The sequence below is a fragment of the Podarcis raffonei genome, chromosome 11 (assembly GCF_027172205.1).
Source record: "Podarcis raffonei isolate rPodRaf1 chromosome 11, rPodRaf1.pri, whole genome shotgun sequence".
In the NCBI taxonomy this organism is placed as follows: Eukaryota; Metazoa; Chordata; class Lepidosauria; order Squamata; family Lacertidae; genus Podarcis; species Podarcis raffonei.
In genome coordinates, this window is record NC_070612.1 from 35,661,710 (window position 1) to 35,676,687 (window position 14,978).

Below are 14,978 nucleotides of genomic sequence, written 5' to 3' on the forward strand. Positions count from 1 at the left end.
TTCAGGTTACAGACACTTCAGGTTACAGACTCCACTAACCCAGAAATAGTACCTCAGGTTAAGAACTTTGCTTCAGGATGAGAACAGAAATCATGCTCTGGCGGCACAGCAGCAGCAGGAAGCCCCATTAGCTAAAGTGGTATCTCAGGTTAAGAACAGTTTCAGGTTAAGAACGGACCTCCAGAACGAATTAAGTTCTTAACCTGAGCTACCACTGATATGCCTTGAGAGAGTCTTTAAACCTCTTTTGTTGACCACCAGCATTACGCTTTCCATTTTAAAGTTAGGAATAGAGTAGTTGCTTTGGAAGACCATTCCAGAGGGGTGGGCCCGTCTGTGAGCTATGGGGACCAGTAGGTCTCACTTAGTGTAAGGCAGCTGTCTATGTCCTTCCTATTCCTCCATTAACTTTAATAGGGGTCACGAAGAGTCGGAGACGACTAAACGACTAAACAACAACAAAGGAGGTTACCTTACACTGAGTTGGAATCTTGGTACACCTAGCTCAGCATCATCCAAACTGATTGGCAGTGACCCTCCAGGATTTCATATGGGGCAGATGCTTAAGGATTGAACCGGAGACCTTCTGCATGCATAGGAGGTGCTCTACTACTGAGCTAAAGCCCTTCCTGTGCCACCATTTATCTCTTCCTTATTCCTCTTGCCTCTCTACCATTTGTATTTGTGATTAATATCTGTGCGTTTCCCCCCCTTTTGCTTTCATTCATGACATCAAGGCTAAAATTAAGATTTATCCTTCAGGAGGAAGATCTGTCTTCCTGAATCATCTGTGAAGAGCTTAGCTTCCTTCCTCTCCCCCCTCCCAACCTCCCATCTTTAACAAAATAAGATGTCAATTACATAACTTCATAGCCCCAAGTCAAGCAGAGGATAGCAGGTAGGGTGGGAGAGAATCCAAGTTCCTCTGACCCAACTGTGATGGCAGCAGCACATTTAGACATGCTTCTCCGCAGGATCCCTCTGTTTCCACCCAAGGAGCTGCCAATCCCGACTTTTGAGAAACAGATGAATTAGCTGATATATTCTAAAAAGGAAATGAAGTTGAAGTCACCCTGGCCAGTTTCCACTTCAGCCACATAAGCCGTGATTAGAACTGCTTTTCTCAGTCTGTTACACTTTGTATTCATTCTGCCGCCTCAGTTGTGGGTAGGGCTGTTGGAAGTGGCAGAAGTAGTAAAAGGATGAGAGAAGGCAAGCCATTAAATGACAGAGGAATTTCCCTTTCCTCTGCAAACTGTGATAATAATTAAAAACAATATATATATATATATTGAACTGTGCCCTCAACCAAATGCAAACTGAAAATTTACATGAAAATAGACTAAAGGGAATATGAGACAGAGATGGATTCATCAAAGTAGATCTTTCCCTGCAGCTTCTGAATTTAAAGTAACTCCACTCCTGTTTCTTATTTCTCTAAGTTTAATGAATACTAATAAATAGCACTAGTGATTATTACTCAATTGCTGTGTAGGTGTAGATAATACTATGATTTTCTATTTATGATGAATCATTTATATATGCATAAATATACACACCTTCACTACTTATCACAAGGAGTCCTGTCAATTTTCAAGGAGATATATATGAGGATGCCTTTAGAAGGAAACACTGCATTTGAAGTATTCCACACACACCAAAAAATTTTTTGTTGCTTTCATCAACACCTTTCCACCAACAATATTAAATTCAGTGGTCTCAGATCAAAGCTGGTTTCCAAGATTATTTTTCCTTTCTATCTGCATACATCCAAATTTTAACAATGAATCCTTTGCCTACATGCTACATTCATAAAAAAGGCCCTTAGATATATAGATATAGCTAGATAGATTGCTACATTATTTCGGAAATAGAGCAATTATTTTAGAAGCTCTTATTACCAAGGAACTGCTCCGCTTTATCCATTAATGGGCTGTGGGATAAAGAGCTCTGAGGCAACTTCCCAGGGATTCTGATATGTTTATTTATGTGAGCAACGTGAAGGATCATGCATGGGGAGTGTTACTGTCTGGAATCCGCCTTGCCTGGACCCTACAAAGGCCTGCATCTGAGCAGGAGGCCCACTGCTGACCCCGCAGCTGCTGGCGCTCCTCCTCTTCCTCCCTCCTCCTCTTCCTACCTGATCACCTCCCTTCTCCCCTTGCATTGACAGTGACAAGAAGGATCAGCAGCCGCCTTCTGCTGCACGTTCCATCAGTGGAAGGATTTCTGCTTGTGCAACAAAACATTCCCTCCCTGCACCCCCAGTGCTGTTCTAGGGGTTCTCCCCAACCCCCTGGAGTAGGTTTGGGAAGGAAACAGGGCACAACTGGGAGAGGAATTGGGGAGAGAGTCCTGCTGCACAAGCGAAAACACTTATTTTGGTGGGACAGGTTAACCGAACACCACCCAGAATACAGAATACAGTGGTACCTCGGGTTACATACGCTTCAGGTTACAGACTTCGCTAACCCAGAAATAGTACCTCAGGTTAAGAACTTTGCTTCAGGATGAGAACAGAAATCGTGCTCTGGCAGCACGGCAGCAGCGGGAGGCCCCATTAGCTAAAATGGTGCTTCAGGTTAAGAACAGTTTCAGGTTAAGAACGGACCTCCGGAACGAATTAAGTACGTAACCAGAGGTACCACTGTATATTATATAGAAGGGTGGCAGAATTAACACTGGCATCAGTTATCCAAACTCATTTCATAGAATCTTAGAGTTGCAAGGGACCCCAGAGGTCATCTAGTCCAAACCCTTGCAATGCAGGACTCTCAACGAAAGCATCCATGACAGATGGCCATCCGACCTCTGCTTTAAAACTTCCAATGAAGGAGAGTCCACAACCTCCTGAGGGAGTCCTTTCCATTGTCAAACAGCTCTTATTGCCATAAATTTCTTCCTGATGTTTAGTCACAATTTCCTTTTATGTAATTTGAATCCATTGGTTCCTGTCCTATCTTCCAGAGCAGGAAGAAACAAGCTTGTTCTATCTTTCATGTGACAGCCCTTTCGATGTTTGAAGATGGTTATCATATCTCCCTTCAGTTTCCTCTTTCCCAGGATAAACATACCCAACTCTTTCAATTAGTCCTCATAAAGCTTGGCTCCTAGACCTTGATCTTCTTGGTCACCCTCCTCTGCACATGTGCCCAGTGGCGTAGCGTGGGTTGTCAGCACCCGGGGCAAGGCAAGTAATTTGCGCCCCCTAACCCGAGTGAGCCAGGTAGGGGCAGAGAGCTGCAAGTGCGAGCGCCCCCCCAATGTTGCGGCCGGCCCCCCCCTGCACCCCCACGCTACGCCACTGCATGTGCCAGCTTGTCAATGTCCTTCTTAAATTGTGGCACCCAGAACAGGACACAGAACTCCAGGTGTGGTCTGACCAAGGTAGAAGAGAGTGGGACTATGACTTCCCTTGTCCAGAACACTATGCTTCTTTTGATGCAGCCTAGAATAGCATTAGCTTTGGTTTTGTTTTTTGCTGTTATATTACACTGTTGACTCATATTGAGCTTTTGGTCTCCTAAGACACCTAGATCCTTTTCAATGTATGAACTACTGGCAAACTAGGTGCCCTCACCTTATATTTGTGCATCTGGTTCTTCCTGCCTAAGTTTAGAACCAGACATTTATCCCAACTGAAATTCATTTTGTTAGTTTGGGTCTGGTTCTCCAATCTGTTAAGGTCATCATGAATCCTGAATCTATATGTATCTGTGGGAAGGGGGGTTATTATTTTCTGTTTTGTTTTACTTATTTAATCCTTTTTTTTAATTATGTGAGCCACCCTGAGATATTATGATGAAGAGTGATATATGAATCTAAATTTTTTTTTAATAAATTAATTTATTGCGATTTTAGAGTTATACAACAGTTACATGAAGTAACAAATTTAACAATAGAATTCCCACTCATTTTGCATCATAAAGTAATCTATGTACTTACAGGGTGGTTTGGGGTATATATGTAACTTTGTTACATCCATGCCTTTGTTTTCATTTTTTCCTTAATTTATTTTCTTCTTTTCTCCACAGGATATCTCATTCCTGGACTGTGTTTTCTTAAGGAGAAAACAAACCAGCAAAGAACGCATAGAGGCCTGGACCTCAATGTTTAGCTGCGGAGACCTGCAGGAGACCTGCAGCTTAGCTGTGGAGTCAGTTGAGCTTGAGCAAGCCACTTCCTTTCAACCTCAGTTTCTCAATCTTTAAAATAGGTATTGCAATAGTTACAAAGTAGGCCAGCTGCGATTGTGGTCAAAGTCTGGATTGTAAAAGAGACCCACGTGTGAGAACAATTTTTAAAATTACAGAGCTGAAAATTCAATTTTGTGCATGTATATGTGTGCATTTAGACAGATAGCAGCAGCAGTGTGCTTGACTAGTTACCAAAAGCTGCTTCTTTGTTCAGAGCTGATATAACTTCTGCTCCCACCATCCGCCATTAAAGCAGAAAAGCAAGCATGTTGGATTTAAATCCAGATGCTCATATAACAATTGCCTATGGATCATATTTAATAGACTCATATTTATTATATAAGTACGTACATATACAAAACAAAACGCAGTGTAATTTTTTAACATAGATCTTTTTAATAAAAAAAAGCAACTGTAAAAGGAATACTGCTAAGATAATGTTTCCCTTTTCCACACACAGCTAGATAAAGCCTATTTTTTACCCTTTCTCTCTTTCACACACACACACACACACACACACACACGAAAAATCTCTCTTTAGTTACTTATTTCTTTTCCCCATGGTCAGGTTGGCTGCATCTCCAAACACTTGTAAGTACTGTATGTTCTGTCATATCCTGAAGTCATGCATTAGCACCTTTTCATTCAGCAAAGGGTGAGAACAGATATCTTTTGGCAGCTGACAGCAGGGAGCAGGCAGAGAGGAGGGGAATGAAGCTGTAGGACTAGGACACTGTGGTGGCCTAGTGGCTAGCATGGCTAATGTACCAGCTGTGAATAACCTCTTTTTTCTTATCCCATCCACCCAACAGATGTCTCTCTGTCATTGTCATGTCCTCAAGCTATCCTGGTAAATGATTTGTGCATTATAAGTGAGTCACCAAGGTGGCAATTGAACCTCTTCACAGCTCAAAATTGTTGATGTGTGCACTGAGAGTGAAGTGTGAGTGAGAGAGAGGGAGGGAGGGAAAGAATGAGAATGAAAGAGGGGAAAAATAGGGAGGGAGGGGAGGGGAGGAAAGAAGGAGGAAGAGGGAAATGTCAAGGTTACCTTGTTTTGCCTGGAGAATCAAATGGGAGGGCAAATTAACTCCTGGCTCTGCTTGATCTTTCGGATCTCCTTGACAGAGGCAACCCCTTCCTTCCTCCCTTCCTACCCGAGCAGATGTAAATATCACTTTGAAAAATTAAAAAATGAAGAATGCAGCGATCTGTATTGTGTGCCTGCTTTTGTACTGTGGGAAGAATGTTAATAAATATACAGAGAGGCTGCAAAGTTTGCCAGTATAAATAATGTAGCATTTCAAAGTATGTCAGTAAATGTAATTGAATTTTTCAATGTAAAGATATAGTTTGGTTATAAATTGGAGTCATGCTTGACATTAGTTGGGCATTAGGAGATATTAATTAGATACTACTCACTTCTTTTCGGTTTCTTTTTTTCTCTGTTAAATGAATAATCAGGAGACAAAAAAAATTGCAAGCATGCAATTTAGAGAAATTTTTTAAAAAAAAGAAAATCTTGAAAGCAAGCTGCTTGGTAATTGTTAGTGGGGGTAAATAAATGTCTTTTTAAAAAAACCTTGTCAGTGTGCCGTCTCAAACATGCTCTCTCCAATACTAACACAATACGGAGAAGCTAATCCATTATAATACTTTGTAATGATAATAAGATACGTTGAACAAGTAGCCTAGGGAAAAGATAGTAATAGTCACCTTTAGGCAGAGGAAGAATAGCAAGCAACTGTACATTTTTACAGGAGGCTGATGACAACATTTCCTGTGACTTTGAACTTACTTTGGCCATCTCTGTTCTGCCAACAATTCTGCATATCAATCAGACTGTGATATTTCTTGCCTGACATTTGGAACGTAATGTCTAAAAATTTACTTATGTGATCTTTGCCTGTTGGCACCCTGTTCATATGTAAATATATTAGTCGGGTATTTGCCTTATGCTGGCAATGCTGCCTATAGCTCTTGTGTGGGGCTATCATGACCTCCATATATCTAGCAAATGCTGGCTATATTTCCTCCTTGTTGCTGATCATCCAGCAGCACTTCATCTTGTTAATCAGGCTGTTTTGTTGCATCAGCTAAGCTTAGCACTTGCTTTCCTTCCTTCCTGTATGATTTACTTGCGTGGTATCTTATTAATCCTTCTATGTTTATCCATAGTGCCTTAGTCTAGTTGCCAGTCTTTTACTCCACAAGTTTTCACCATGCTTATTTTTTTATCCCAAAGTCAAACAGGATTTTCTCCCCTTCACTTTTTCTTACTCCTTTTTTGACCTTGTATTGGGTCACTTATAATCCAAAGCACCCCTTCCCTGCTTCCCTCTCAAGAAACCAGTATGACAGATTAGATACAGGTTGCAAAATCCCTTTTAGGGCATTCAAGCAAGGGTTTGCTCTTGAGTACTTTGTGGCTTTTCACCTCACAGCACCTCCTTCCAATGTGTCAAAAGCAGCTGGCGAAACGCCCTCTGTGTTTCACCAGTGGTTTTTCAAGGAGCTTGGAAGGGCCGCCCCCAAAAGAGGGAGTTTAGAAATCCTTCTGCATCGTGCCTGGGAGGAAGGGCTTAGAGATTCTGAATACTGAATAGCATATAAATGCCTGAAATAAATACCTAAGCTTGTGTTGAAATTGCTGACACATCTTGCATTAGCTGTAGTTTCCAAACTTGTCTTCAAAGGCAGCCCTATGTACAATGCATTGCCGTAGTCTAACCTGGTGGTAAAGTCTGTTGCATGAAAGGGTTCCTGGTTCACTTAGAGGTCCTACCTTACTCCTGAGCAGCACTGCAGCTGTGAATGGGACTCTGTCATGCTTCTCTCTAGTCAGGATTTTAGGATTAGGATTGTCAGTTAGCAATGCTAGTTCAAGATACATGAAGAAAAGCAAGAAAGTTTTTGTTTTGATAGGTTAGTTAGTTCACCAAGCACTGCTCCTAATTTAAAATAGGGCAATTCTGACTGACAGATTGTTTTACCCTTTAGTCACAAATGGGTGGCTCTATAATTGCAAACCATGCTGAGGATTTTGCTGCTTATTTACACTGACTTAACAAATATAACAAGGGTAGGGAATCTTTTCTGGTTAGCAGGCCCCAGATCCTTATCTCCCCACCCCTGGTGGACCAAATATGACAGAAGAAGGGTGGCACCCATCTGGCAATCACCTGACATCACTATGACCTCAGGTGACACTACGCTTTGAAGGCCAGATTCTTGGGACTTCAAAGCACAGCCTGGGAAAATGAAAGCTCATTTGATTCTCACAACCCTGTGAGGCAGCTTAGTCTGAGAGACTGTGACTGGCCCAAGGTCATCCAGCAAGCTTCTTAATGGCTCAGTGGGTATTTGAACCCTGGTCTCCCACATCCTGGTCCATTGATGTAGACCTTTTTTAATGCAATAACATTCTTTCATTAGTATTTTGAACATTTAATTGGAAAAGCATTGGCCTTAAGCATGCATAACTCTGCTTAGGATCAGACTGCATGCAATCATTCATTCTCCTCTAGCACCCTAGGCATCTTCTCATCTCCTTTAGTGGTCTTCTCTTCCGCCTCTCACATATACACTCAAAGGTGCCCACGAACACCAGAACTAGATGAAATGACACCGAGTGCATATGCAAAATTGTATTTTGCCTCTTCAGCAGGGCCTGACATAAGCATCTTAGAGCAATCACTTTAAATCATGTCTCAGTCAAGAACATCCAGATCTTCCGACACAGAAGATTATGTTGGTTTTAGGTGGAGAGAAGGATTGTTTTGCCCAAATCCTGTGCTGATGCTATGTAATTGTAGTAAGGCAAAAATCCAATCGTTATCAAATGAATAAACAAATAAAACATACTAAAATACGAATTCTGACTGGTTGATGCTACAGCATTGATATATCATGCAGTGTCATGGCTATGAGGAAAGCTCTAATGGAATTTAGGCAAACACTCAAGGAAGTCAAGATCAGCTTAAAGGTTTCCCAAAAGGTTTTTTTAAAACAAAAAACTGTGACCATGATTTGCCAGGTCCAGAAACCATGCGAAAGATTTTGGTTATTTTATTTCATTGGTTAGTTGCTGGAAGCTGAATTAGCAATTCTATTTACATATTCATTTCATAGGCATCCTTCTGTAGCTATTGTAGTGGCCAGATTTGATCCCTCAAGCCATCTGAATTTGGTGAAGAGTTTATGTTGCCTATATATTTCCCTGTGAACAAAGAAAACTAAAAGATTAGTTTGGTGATTATTGCTGCAATTTATTTGTTGATTCACCGTTGGTTTTGTATTCATCATATCAGAGCTGCAGATTCAGCATCGGCAAAGCTGCCAGAGTGGAATTATCAGTCTGTATTTATCTGCGTACTGACATAAAAGTGTGTATGTGTAGATGGATAGATAAACAAGGTAGACAAATAAGCAGAAACCGTATTTTCCACCCTATAGGACGCACTTTTTCCCCTCCAAAAATGAAGGGGAAATCTGGGTGCGTCCTATGGGGCAAATGCAGGCTTTCGCTGAAGCTTGGAGAGCGAGAGGGGTCGGTGCGCACCGACCCCTCTCACTCTCCAGGCTTCAGGAAGACATCCGCAGCCTAGGCAGCCCTGTGGGAGGTCCCGCAGGGATGTCTAGGCTGCGGATAGCAGCCTGCTTCCCGGAGCGTCGGGCGCCCTGAAAGCAGAGCATGACTAAACTGTACGCCAGCTCCTTCGGCCAGTAAAGCTAGATGAGTGCCACAACCCCAGATTCATCCGCGACTGGACCTAATGGTCAGGGGTATCTTTATCTTACAACCTGAACCTACAATGGAGAGACAGCATCAAGACCGCAAGAAGGTCTTGCTTCTCCCATAACCACAGACTTGGATTCAAGCAGAAATCAAGCATGTCTCTCCCTCTCAGGCTTCTGCCTGTAGGCTGCTTCTCAACCAGCTCACACACACCTCATCTCTGGTTTAATCCTTCTAACTACAAGCCAGTTGAAGGAGGGAGACCCACCCATTCACCCTCTGGTACAGACCCATTTCCATTATTACCCTAACAACCCATTTGTTGTTCAGTCATTTAGTTGTGTCTGACTCTTCGTGACCCCACGGACCAGAGCACGCCAGGCACTCCTGTCTTCCACTGCCTCCCACAGTTTGGTCAAACTCATGCTCGTAGCTTTGAGAACACTGTCCAACCATCTCGTCCTCTGTCGTCCCCTTGTCCTTGTGCCCTCCATCTTTCCCAACATCAGGGTCTTTTCCAGGGAGTCTTCTCTTCTCATGAGGTGGCCAAAGTATTGGAGCCTCAGCTTCACAATCTGTCCTTCCAGTGAGCAACAACCCATACTTAGGCAATTACCAAGAAGCTGACCTGGCTATTCCAACAATTGAATCTTTGCAGGATCCAGGAATTAGAAGGGACTTGGGCATATAGCCTAACTCCCCCCACCTGGAAAGAAAGCCTCACCACAGTATCTTTAAGCAAAAAGAAGCCTTGATATCTGGGAAGTAAATGCTGACTAACAGTGCCTTTGTTCTTTTGCAACTTATCCCCACCCCACCCCCGCATAAAGCAGGATCAGTGGTAAAATGTAAATAAAAAACCCTAAATTGCTTTATTCGCCGTGCACATTCTGCAGTTAAAGTGAATGAAATCTCCTTTGAGGAAACATCTGACTAAGCAAAATAATGGTTATGCATTTGTGAAAATGCTTAATGAACTCCCCAGTTAAAATGCTGTTATTTTAGAACCCATTACAATGTGTGTTAAATTAATTTGAGGCTCCGTGGCTGAAAAACCCTTTCCCCCCCCCTTCCTTTTTTAATATACCAAAAATAATTGACCCTAGTTGCACATGAGGGGGACAAAGTTCCTACACGGTCAGGAATGTTGGCAGTAAAGCCGAATGCAGGAGTCCACGAGTGGAGGAGTAAGCTTTTCACAAATCTTGTCTCCATAATCATTTGTCTAGTGTCAGTTCAAAGTCAGGGAACTTGCCAAAGATCAAACAAATTTTTTTCTTTAAACAGTGCATATTGTAAATGTTCTGGCTGGCATTCATTTTCTGTTTCTTCCTGTTCTAAAACATACATATTTACTATGCCTGCAATGTTTGGGGTTATATCTTATGGGCTGAAGAAAAATGTATCGCTTGTCCACAGAGTAAAATATTTCAAATAATGGTATGCAATTCTCAGCTACTAGAAGCTGAGGAAAAAAAATGAATGGGGGGGAGGAACCCAACCCAAAAACGTTGGGATGTACAGTGGTTTATGAATTTAATCTGTTCTGGGAGTTTGTCCAACTCCCGAAACTGTTTGAAAACCAAGGCGCAGCTTCAGATTGGCTGCAGAAGTTTCCAATCCAATGATGTTCGGCTACCAAAAAACACCCGCAAACCAGTTTGCAGCGTTCTAGAACTGATTTGTTCGACAACTAAGCTGTTCAGGAACCAAGTTACCAGTGTATAGAAAGCTTAAACACTAGATACCAATCTCAATTGTCCTTTAGCTGAATTTTACTGATTGTTCTGTCCAAGCAGTTGTGTCAATCAGTGTATTGAGGACTCAGCTAGATTGGTAAAGAAAAAGCGATTTATATGTGTTATATATGTGACAGAACACTGTGCCACCAGATGGTGCTGTGGAGTCCCATTTTTCCACACTGGATTTCCCTGTTTAGATTTACAACACGTTTAACTGAAACGCTTCTTTGATGTGTCTAGATCCAGCCTTAGAAACATTTATGCCTCCCTGATGTTCCTATGCAAAATCTGGGTATGGAATACTAAGTAGAGCAAAATAATAATAATAACTTCAGACCTAGAGTATTTAACTCCTGATCCATGTGTGCTCTGATGCCCCATGTTACTGAGGTCACTTGTCTCTGCTATTCCCAAGATGCATTTTAAAAGGGAATCTCAGGAGAGAAGCTGCTAACAAGAGAGGGAAAGTACTTGTGTTATTGACTAGGTCCAAGGAGAGCCTTTACTCCATTTCCCAAGGGTGTTCTCTTACTAGGCAGCCATTTCAAATATATAGAGAGTACTTAACTAGAGAATAGATTGTATTAAAAGGGTAGTAATGTGAGAAGTGTATCAGTAAACTGAGAGTACAGGATCCAAAATGTTGGGAGGTGTAGTTTGTTAAGGGTGTTGAGAGTTGTTAGGAGGCCCCATTCCCTTCGCGGAGCTTAAATTCCCAGAAAAGGGATTGCTGGTGAAACCCGGGGCCAGATTTTAATATAAGCTAAAACAGTTATAGCTTAGGGTCCCACTCTTGGGAGCCCCCCTAAAAAAATAAGGAAAAAACTGGATGTACATTTCCAAAATGTAAGTTAAAAAATAAATAAAATAAAACCTACATACAGCAACAGCGGCAAATGGCTTTAGATACCTATTAGGTCCATAAATTACCCTATAGCATATATTTGACACAAAAAACGGTGACAATTTGTTGCTGACAAAGGACAGCAGGACATATAAAGGGCCCCATTACCTTCAGTAGCTTAAGGCCTCATCAAACCTAAATCCGGCCCTGGTTAAACCGTTCTGAGAAGTGTAGCTCTGTGAGGGAAACAGAAGTCTCCTACCAACTCTTGGCACCCTTAACAAACTATGGTTCCCAGGATTCTTGGGGGAAGTGATAACTGTTTAAAGTGGTATGATACTGCTTTAAATGTATAGTGCAGATGGAGCCAGCCTCTAGATACCTTGATTTACCAATGCAGCTTGTACCAGCAGTGGGATGGGGGTACTTTGGACACCCTCAAAAGGACAACAGCTCCCCTATCTCCTTCCCCTTTCCTCAAATAAATATCTTTTCCACCTTGGCTCAGAGGGTGATGTTGAGTTTCCATGCAAGATCTTAGGGATTACAGTGGTACCTCAGGTTAAGAACTTAATTCATTCCGGAGGTCCATTCTTAACCTGAAACTGTTCTTAACCTGAAGCACCACTTTAGCTAATGGGGCCTCCCGCTGCCACTGCGCTGCTGGAGCATGATTTCTGTTCTCATCCTGAGGCAAAGTTCTTAACCCGAGGTACTATTTCTGGGTTAGTTTGTAACCTGAAGCGTATGTAATCCGAGGTACCACTGTATAGATTATTCATATTGTGCCATGAACACAATCTACAAAAATGACAAATAATACTTTACCTTCTTTTCTCAGCCCAGCACTAAGATTTGACCTTGCCACCAACTTGAGCCATGTCACCCGGACCTTGCCTCCGAGGCAATTCCCAACCTCAATGAATTCTGCAATGATCCTGTTCCCAACCTGACCACCCACATTAGAATGAGATTACTGACAGGTACAAAAAAAGTGTTTCCTAATGAAGTCTAGCGTATGCACTAAGGTCATGGAGGAGGGAGAGTACCTCAATCTTTGAAGTCATTTGCAATTAGGGGGAGAAGTAATTGAATTGGATTCCTCTGCTATCTCCTCCTTCCATTTCTATCTCTCACACATGGACATTACCTATGACCCCCTATGAAATATTAATAAAATGCAGATTTTAAATATTAAAGCTTTACATTCATGTTAATGAGTACTGTCAATCAGTTGAGGCTAAACATGTAGCTAATTTCAGAGTTAAGATTCGATGTTCAAAATTATCTTATCAGTGGGGGTTGGGGACTGCAAATCTAGAGGTGAGAAAAATAATGATCTCTCTCCTTTCAGAAGCTCACAAGAACTGATACCGATGCCATTAACATGTTGTTAAAAATATTGTTGTTTTTAAAAAGCTATTTCCAAAAGTGGTGTTTGCTCAGCAGTGATCAATTAAGAATGCTAATGTTCGTGCATCAAAGATGGTTATTTTTCCTTGCGTTGGTAAAAGGTTGTATATTAGAGAGATAAGTTACAGTTTTGTTAAATGGAAATAATAATGTGAATACTGTACTGTTTTCACCCGTATCTAACAGATTAATTGCAAGAAAGTGGAAGAGACAAAGAGATAAATGCATTTTATTTTCGCATTTCTGTATGGCACTCCAAACAGTAAGTTCAGAAATATTAAAATTATTTATCAGTCTTCATATTTTAGTCATGCACGAAAATGTCTTTATCCTTAAGGCAGGCACATGCTTATTTGTATATCGATTCATATGTTATGTAAGTGGAACTCTAAATAGATATTGTGTAATAATGTTCCGAAGTCTTTCACAATTTTGTATTTCCCCATCCCCGAATGACAAGAATTCAGTTTGCTTGAGTTATCAGCTAACAATGTCTTCAGATACTGGATATTATATGCCTTTCGGCATATACGCTAGAATAGCTGTGTTGGGTGGTATTGGTACCCAAGAGGAAGCATGGGGGATGAACGAGGACAACTGAGAATTTGGGACAATTGCACAAATCTATCACCATTTTGGGGACGCGGGTGGCGCTGTGGGTAAAACCTCAGTGCCTGGGACTTGCCGATCGTATGCTTGGCGGTTCGAATCCCCGCGGTGGGGTGAGCTCCCGTGGTTCGGTCCCAGTTCCTGCCCACCTAGCAGTTCGAAAGCACTCTTAAGTGCAAGTAGATAAATAGGTACCGCTTTACAGCGGGAAGGTAAACGGTGTTTCTGTGTGCTGCGCTGGTGCTGGCTCGCCAGCTGCAGCTTCGTCACGCTGGCCATGTGACCTGGAAGTGTCTTCGGACGGCGCCAGTTTATGGCCTCTAGAGTGAGATGAGCACCTAACCCTAGAGTCGGACACGACTGGCCCGTACGGGCAGGGGTACCTTTACCTTTTACCTATCACCATTTTGAAGAACAACTGTATGCTAAATAGTTGGCGATGAGACAGGGGCAAAGTTTGCACATAACATGAATGCAAACCATGGTTTGTATTGTATGCACAAGTGTATGGGTTCCTGGACCGAAGACTGTGGAAGTAGCACTCCAGCTGCTGCCATCTTACCTGGGGTTAAACTGTGTTGCTCAGGGCTTAAGCCATGATTTGGCTAACATGTTTGCTGAATCTGGGTTCATGATTTGTCCCTTTGATACAAACAATGAGCAGCACACCAAGAGCAAATCCACCTGTGAAGCCAACCCATGGCTTAGTCTTGGGTAGCACAGCAGCAGGTGGACCAGAGAAGGAGTGCAGCAGCCATGATCTCTTCCTCAGAACCACCAGGCTTCCACATGCGTGTGTGTGTGTGTGTGTGTGTGTGTGTGTGTATCTCTATATCTCTATATCTCTAAATCTGTATCTATCTATCATCTATCTATCTATCACATTTCTTGCTAATGCTAGATGACCACCTTTCATCAGTTTGACCACATTTATAATCTAGAACCTAGTTTAGTAAAAAAAGAAGTTGCACTTTAAGCTCTGGGACTTAAGAAGCCTGAAGTTCATTCTGGTTATGGACCAAGTGCCATAGGTCAAGCTAAAATGCACTCCCATATATGCCACACTACAACAACTTGGGTCACACATTTATTCATAAATATTTACAAACCACACTTCCATGGGAAATATAGTAAGGCAATGTACAACATAAAAATGCAAATCAACAGTAATAACATTCATAAAAGCAGCAGTTAGATGTCAATAAAAACTGGTTGGTAAAAAGAAGACTAATTCCTAAGGCATGTCTGAACTATACAGTTTTTAGAAGACGTCTAAAAGAGAGCAGGGGTGACGTCTGGCAGATTTCTATTAACAATGAGTTAACAATGAGTTTCACATAGCAGACCCTGCCATAAAGAAAGCTCAGACCCTGGAAGAAGCCAATCAAAACTGTGCAGCGTGGGTGGGGCACCATAAATACCCCAATAGAAGATCT

The 14,978-nt window shown here is 41.9% G+C and overlaps 1 long non-coding RNA gene across 1 annotated transcript in view; it reads left to right on the forward strand.

Moving 5' to 3' along the window:
* Positions 1-4,075: 4,075 nt before the first annotated feature.
* The window catches only part of LOC128423437 (uncharacterized), a 90,898-nt gene continuing 79,995 nt past the window's right edge, over positions 4,076-14,978 (forward strand). Inside the window, exons 1-3 of the long non-coding RNA XR_008332755.1 lie at positions 4,076-4,216; positions 12,362-12,503; positions 13,120-13,195. This is a non-coding gene — a long non-coding RNA (uncharacterized LOC128423437). The remainder of the gene's footprint in view (positions 4,217-12,361; positions 12,504-13,119; positions 13,196-14,978) is intronic.